Here is a 6,302-nt window from a genome sequence, read left to right as displayed (position 1 = left end):
CTCTCTCTCTCTCTCTCTCTCTCTCTCTCTCTTTAGTTGACAGCGTTGGAGTGGGTGGCCGTCTGTGTTGACTGACGCCCCTTCCTCCACTCGCTATCACAACCACACACATTCACGTTCATATCTCTCTCTCTCTCTCTCTCTCTCTCTCTCTCTCTCTCTCTCTCTCTCTCTCGCTCTCTCCTCTTCTTCACCGTGTTGTGCATTGGTTTGTAGACAGCATGAGAGACTCACTGGCAGAGGCAGCCCCCCCCCCAGCTAATTCCATTATACATTCGGTGTGGAAGTAAAGGCTGCTTTCTAATTGCTTTCTTATCCCCAGAGCCCCCCCTCTCTCACTCTCTCTCTCTCTCTCTCTCTCTCTCTCTCTCTCTCTCTCTCTCTCTCTCTGTCCTCTCTTCTCCCCACAACAGCACCCCTAGTCCACCCGACCGACACACCCCCTCCACCCGCCCCACTCTGAACATGGCAGCGACAGCAAGCAGGAAAGCGAGATAGATAGAGCGAAAGTGTGCGTATGTGTGAGTGAGTGAGTGTGTGTATGTGTGTGTGCATGTGTATGAGAGAGAGAGAGAGAGAGAGAGAGAGAGAGAGAGAGAGGAGTCAGCCGTTGACAGGGAATATCTGCTGCCATTTTTTGCCTTGCAGGAGGCGCTTGCAGGAGCAGGATCTGGGCAGAGCACTAATATAGCAGGTAGGCACACTTACTTCCTCCTCATTCTAGACCGAGCCTCACGTGCAGAACAGGCACAGGGAAATCTGGGACGATGGGCAAGAAATGCTTGATACAGGGGGGCGTGTTAGAGGACAGAGCATGCATCCATCTGGATGCTGGTTGAGGGTCAGCTTCCTTTAATTACTCTTATGATACTAAAGGAAGTCTCATACCAACGCCTGCTCCCATACGCACAGGGAATTGTTATTTTTTTTCCTATTATGTTGTGTGTAGAACTGAGGTCTGAACCAATGGCAGCATGCTGGATGAGTGTCTGTTTTGGTGACGATCGTCTCTGTTTTGTGTCAGCCTTGCCATCCCAGGAGACTGCTGGCTTCACACAGAAAGATGCACAATGTGACGATAACTATATTTAGGGCTTTTTGAGAGTGCAGCTTGTGTTCCGATGGCATAAGGCTGACACATAACTTTCCTTGCATCTTGAACTGAAGACTTCTGTTTACATGGACCAAGCATAACCTGTAGGGTGCGAGTGTTGCGATTTAAAGTGGCATAAACATAAGCAAAGACAGTGTGTGATCTGTTATTTCAAGTCTGTATTGTTGCATTATATTTAGGTGTTTGTGTTAGAACTGAGAATATTTTATGTGGAGGTCTCAGGGGTATGAATTTATCCCCTGGCAAAGAGTAAATGTGCCAATACTGATTGAAATATACTATAATGTTGATGTTCTGAAGCCTTACGGCTGATCTTCAAGAGAGACTAGAAAAGCAAAATAATTTTAGTAACAGAGATTAAGGTTAAATCTACCTCAGTACAACCAATAAAGATAGTAATACAAGTGTGTGTGTTGTTGTTGCGCACACACACACACACACACACACATACTGTGCCCTTGATGGGGGAGACATGTGAGACTACAACAGCCCTAACCTATAAAACGCTGCACTGAGACTGCAGTGTCACAGCTGAGTGATATTGATGCTCCAGACAGCCTCCTGCTCCACAAGACTGCATTTTGGGAGAGAGAAGCGATTTCACATATGCATGTGTGTGTGTGTGTGTGTGTGTGTGTGTGTGTGTGTGTGTGTGTGTGTGTGTGTGTGTGTGTGAAAGAGAGGGATATGGAGGTGGGAGAACAGAGAGGTGTGAGGCAGAAGGAGGCGGGTGAGTGGGAGAGAAAGAGCGAACGAGAGCGAAGACAGAAAGGGAGGGAGGAAAGACAGAATCGATGCATGAGTGAATTAGAGCCAGTGCAGAGGCTGATATCTGGCAACAGCCACAACACGCTGAATATGTCAACAATATAAAATATAGCCTCCAAGGCGATCAAATTGACACCTAAAACATGTCCACGCTGTATGTAGCACATACTACAGGTGCCGGCTCTCACGTACAGAACCCCAGAGCATTTAGTGACTGCTTAAACAGACTGCATTTTATACGTCTCGGTAGAGGTGGAGATGAGGGCTGATGCAACAACTTGAAACTGCCACCTTGCTGAGGGTCAGCATGGGGCAGAAAGGAGGAAAATCAAGAGCAGTGAAAGAAGTGTTTAGAGGACATTGTAGAACGAGAGGAACGAGAAGCAAGATTAGCACAGTGGCAAGGTGAGAGGAATGAATGGAGAGTGGTAATACAAGATGACAGGATAGAGAGAGAGAGAGAGAGAGAGAGAGAGAGAGAGAGAGAGGGGTGTTTATCTCTTTGTCCAGAGCACGCACGCATAGTGACGCACTGCTCTAAACAGATCCATAAGGTCAGGACAGGGTAAAGGGGAGAGGAGAGGAGAGGAGAGGAGAGAAGAAAAAAAAGAAGAGAAAAGAAGAGAAGAGAAAAGAAGAGGGGGAAAAGGAGAAGAAAAGAGAAGATAAGATATTAGAGGATAGAATAGAACAGAAAAAAAAAGAAAAGAAAAGAAAAGAAAAGAAAAGAAAAGAAAAGAAAAGATATTAGAGGAGAGGAGAGGAGAGGAGAGGAGAGGAGAGGAGAGGAGAGAAGAGGAGAGGAGAGGAGAGGAGAGGAGAGGAGAAAAAAGAGAAGAGATTACAGAAGAGAAGAGAAGAGAAGAGAAGAGAAGAGAAGAGACGAGAAGAGAAGAGAAGAGAAGAGAAGAGGAGAGAAAAGGAGAGGAGAGGAGAAGAGAAGAGAAGAAAAAAAGGAGAGATTAGAGAAGAGAAGAAAAAACAAGATATTAGAGGAGAGGAGAGGAGAGGAGAGGAGAGGAGAGAGGAAAAAAGAGAGGAAAAAAGAGAAGAGAAGAGAAGAGAAGAGAAAAGGAGAGGAGAGGAGAGGAGAGAGGAAAAAAGAGAAGAGATTAGAGAAGAGAAGAGAAGAGAAGAGATGAGATGAGATGAGATGAGATGAGATGAGATGAGATGAGATGAGATGAGATGAGATGAGATGAGAGGAGAGCAGAGGAGAGGAGAGGAGAGGAGAGGAGAGGAGATGAGGAAGGGACTGAGGGATGATTTCTGTCCAGATGCTGCTCCCTCAGCACTCACTAAGCATGCCGTAGAACACAGAAGCAAGGGAACGAAGAGAGGCAAAGCAGCACAGCAGGGGGTTTGTGCATACTGCCTTCATTAACCCTTGCTGCACATTCACATCACCAAATGCACACGAGTTTCACTGTACAAATGAACTGAAAGGAATTCTCTAGAAAATCTGGTGAAGGGAACATGTAGTGTAACCACATGCAGTTATTAACACTAAGAAGGAAACACAGAGCTTCACTCAGGACACATTAACCGCTGTATGAACCCAAACACGCACATAAACTACACATGATACAATACACAAAGATATATCCAAAAAATGAACCGATCCTCCATTTTCAGAATGCGGATGTTGAGTCGAGATCATAAAACAGATTATCGCCCAACAAAGCAAGGGCAAAGCAACCTGGAAATCTTACACAGGGGACGATGAAGAAAGACAAAGCGGGGACTAGATTTCTGCTCAGTCATGTCAAAGCTGGGCTCGTAAACAACACTGAAACTCCTCTAAACCTTTTCGGTGTGTGAATAGTCTCCGTGTGTTGTTTAGACTTCAACATGCGTATTTGTATTCTTGGACTAATAATACAAATCAAAACATTTCCGTTCCCTCATAACAGTTTCTGATGGAAATCTTCTGTCTGTTTATGTCCCTTAGCCTCCTGTGTTATAAATCAGAATTTGCATGTATGCGTCAGAGATTGCATGGCTGTGTTTATATATGTTGTGCATGTTTAGCATGCTGGTGCATGCCATCAGTGGCAGCGCAGAGCACGGTGAAATCACTTGGATGTCATCCAGCTCAGTGGAAGGTCATCGGCAGCTCCTCCAAATAGATCCAGCCTTCATTTCCTCTCTGTAGCCTGCTGTATTTACCGGCTCATTGGCCCAGAACGCCTGTGCCCTGCAACACCACACACACACACACACACACACACGCACACACACACACACACACACACATGCAGGAGAGCAGGAGAGAGACTGCAGCATGGCTTTACAGCCACTTGAAATCCCTTTGCTTAATTTTTTTTTTTTTAGTGTCTGAAGACGGCAGTGTCAATTTGTGTCTGTCAAACTTTTCTAAGAGATTATGCTTCAAATGTTGGGATAGTATACATCAAACAAACACTGTGCACCACAGCAGAACCTGTGTATCACTCAGTCCCATGTCTGCTAATTCACCTACGACTCACAGCTCCAGGTCCTAACAGATCATTAATAATGCTTCCAGTCCAAAGAATCTCACTTTAGGTCAAACGTTGCTTGAAGATTCAAGCTTGCGTGTTTCATAGAGTTGCTAAACTCCAGATGCACATGATTTATTTGTGTCCCACTTCTAGCAGAGCTACTCAGCCCTATATTATCCATATAACCTCCCCAGAGAGAGCACAGCAGCACAGCCCCATTTAGCACACACCCGGCAGGTCCCACAAGAGTGCACTACTTTTGAGGGCACAGTAGTTGAAAACCCCTTGTTTGGTTGAAAGGAGGAGAGATGAGGCAGTGCGGGGGCACACAGCCTTTATCAGAGCAGAGACAAACAGCAGATGAGGAGAGAACTTGACTGTAAATGTGTGTGGCAAGCCTCTCTCTCTTACTCTCTCGCTCTCGATCTCTCTCGCTTCTTCTCCCACTCTCCCGCTCCTTCTTCCTCTTGCCATGATCAGAGCAGAAAAGTTTTCTTCCAGCTTCAAACGCCTGTTTGAATTACGACACAAACGACAAGAAGAGGAGTGGGCGCTTGCCCTGTGAAAAGCATCAAATCCACCTCCATAATGAGACTCGGTTTTTCTTAACAGGTGCTGTAGAGACTTTCAGGAGGAGCTTTTTTTTTTTTTTTTTTTAAAGGAGCAGGTCATTAAGGAGCAGGAGAGACTTGGAGACTAATATGAGCTGACACTATAAAGCATGCCACTGACTGAGACATCCCAGGCATGCCGTGTGAATCTGTGTGCATTGTGTTTAAACGTGTGTATGTGTATGTGTGTGTGACAGAGAGAGAGAGAGAGAGAGAGAGAGAGAGAGAGAGAGAGAGAGAGAGAGAGAGATTAGGCATGGCCGAGTGTCTTGTCTCAGTGAGAATGATGGAGCTCTGGCTCTCTCTGCAGTCCGGTCATGATTGGTTGACTCTGAGTAGCGCTGCATCAAATAGCCTCATGGTGGGGGCAGGGTGAGTGAGTGCGTACGTGTGCGTCTGTTTGTGCGTCTGTATTCCGTCTGCGTTCCTCTGAGTGTGAGCGAGAGATGAGTTGGAGCTTGCGAGTGGGCACGTGTGTGTGCACTTGATGGGGTTACTGGGCTGTGTGAGGGGGAGGACAGAAGCATTCTCTCTGGGGACAGCACGTAGCTGCTAGTTTCCACAGCACAGTAAAGTGGGCCATGACAACAGCCCTCTAGCTCCGTCCAGATGAGCCCTTCCCTGCCTCAGAAAGGACATGGCACTCTGCATCACTTCTCATCTCTCTCTTCGTGTTTCTCACTGCCAGCCTCTTGCAGTTAAAGGAATACACCTGCAGTTTTCAACCTAATCCCTATCCCACCACAAGCGTAGCATACAGTATGTGCAATTACAAAAGGCAAACACGTTTCCCTGTGCTGAGAAAAGAAGAGAAAATCTGTTTACTCCAATCTGATTGACTTAAAGCGTTCACCTTATCTTCTGGAAATCGTGAATTTAAATCCCGATGGTCAAAACATCCCAGAGAGCAAAAGTGTCCATACTGTCAGGGTGGGAATGATTCCTAACCTTCCTGTCAGTCACAGCAACCCTAGCCAGTCATGGATCTCTGAGAGCTTACGTATGTGGAAGAGGGAGAATAGCAGTTTCCTCTGAGTGTGGTGCGCTGTCCTGTGATGTATCTGTCAGACAGCTTCCTGTGTCTCAGAGAAAGCACGTCAGCTCACACCCTCCTGAGCTGGTAGCCTTTGCGTGATGGGGAGAGCTGGTTGGAGTCTGAGAACTAGCTAAGAAGAAATCTACCCTATAAACTCTCGTAAGTAATGTTACATTTAATTCTGCTTTTCTAACCCTCATAACAAACCACTTAAGAAAAATGTAGTTCAACAGTTGCCCTTCGATTTCTATCATAAATGAGTAAACCAAATTCATATATAATTCTGGAAG

The 6,302-nt window shown here is 46.0% G+C and overlaps 1 protein-coding gene across 1 annotated transcript in view; it reads left to right on the top strand.

Moving 5' to 3' along the window:
• Window positions 1–583: 583 nt before the first annotated feature.
• The window catches only part of LOC132861421 (retinoic acid-induced protein 1), a 35,115-nt gene continuing 29,396 nt past the window's right edge, over window positions 584–6,302 (top strand). Inside the window, exon 1 of the mRNA XM_060892934.1 lies at window positions 584–694. The gene's annotated coding sequence lies outside the window, so the exon portion shown is untranslated. The remainder of the gene's footprint in view (window positions 695–6,302) is intronic.

This window comes from Tachysurus vachellii, chromosome 18, assembly GCF_030014155.1.
Source record: "Tachysurus vachellii isolate PV-2020 chromosome 18, HZAU_Pvac_v1, whole genome shotgun sequence".
Taxonomy (NCBI): domain Eukaryota; kingdom Metazoa; phylum Chordata; class Actinopteri; order Siluriformes; family Bagridae; genus Tachysurus; species Tachysurus vachellii.
This window is presented reverse-complemented; position numbering and strand designations above follow the sequence as displayed.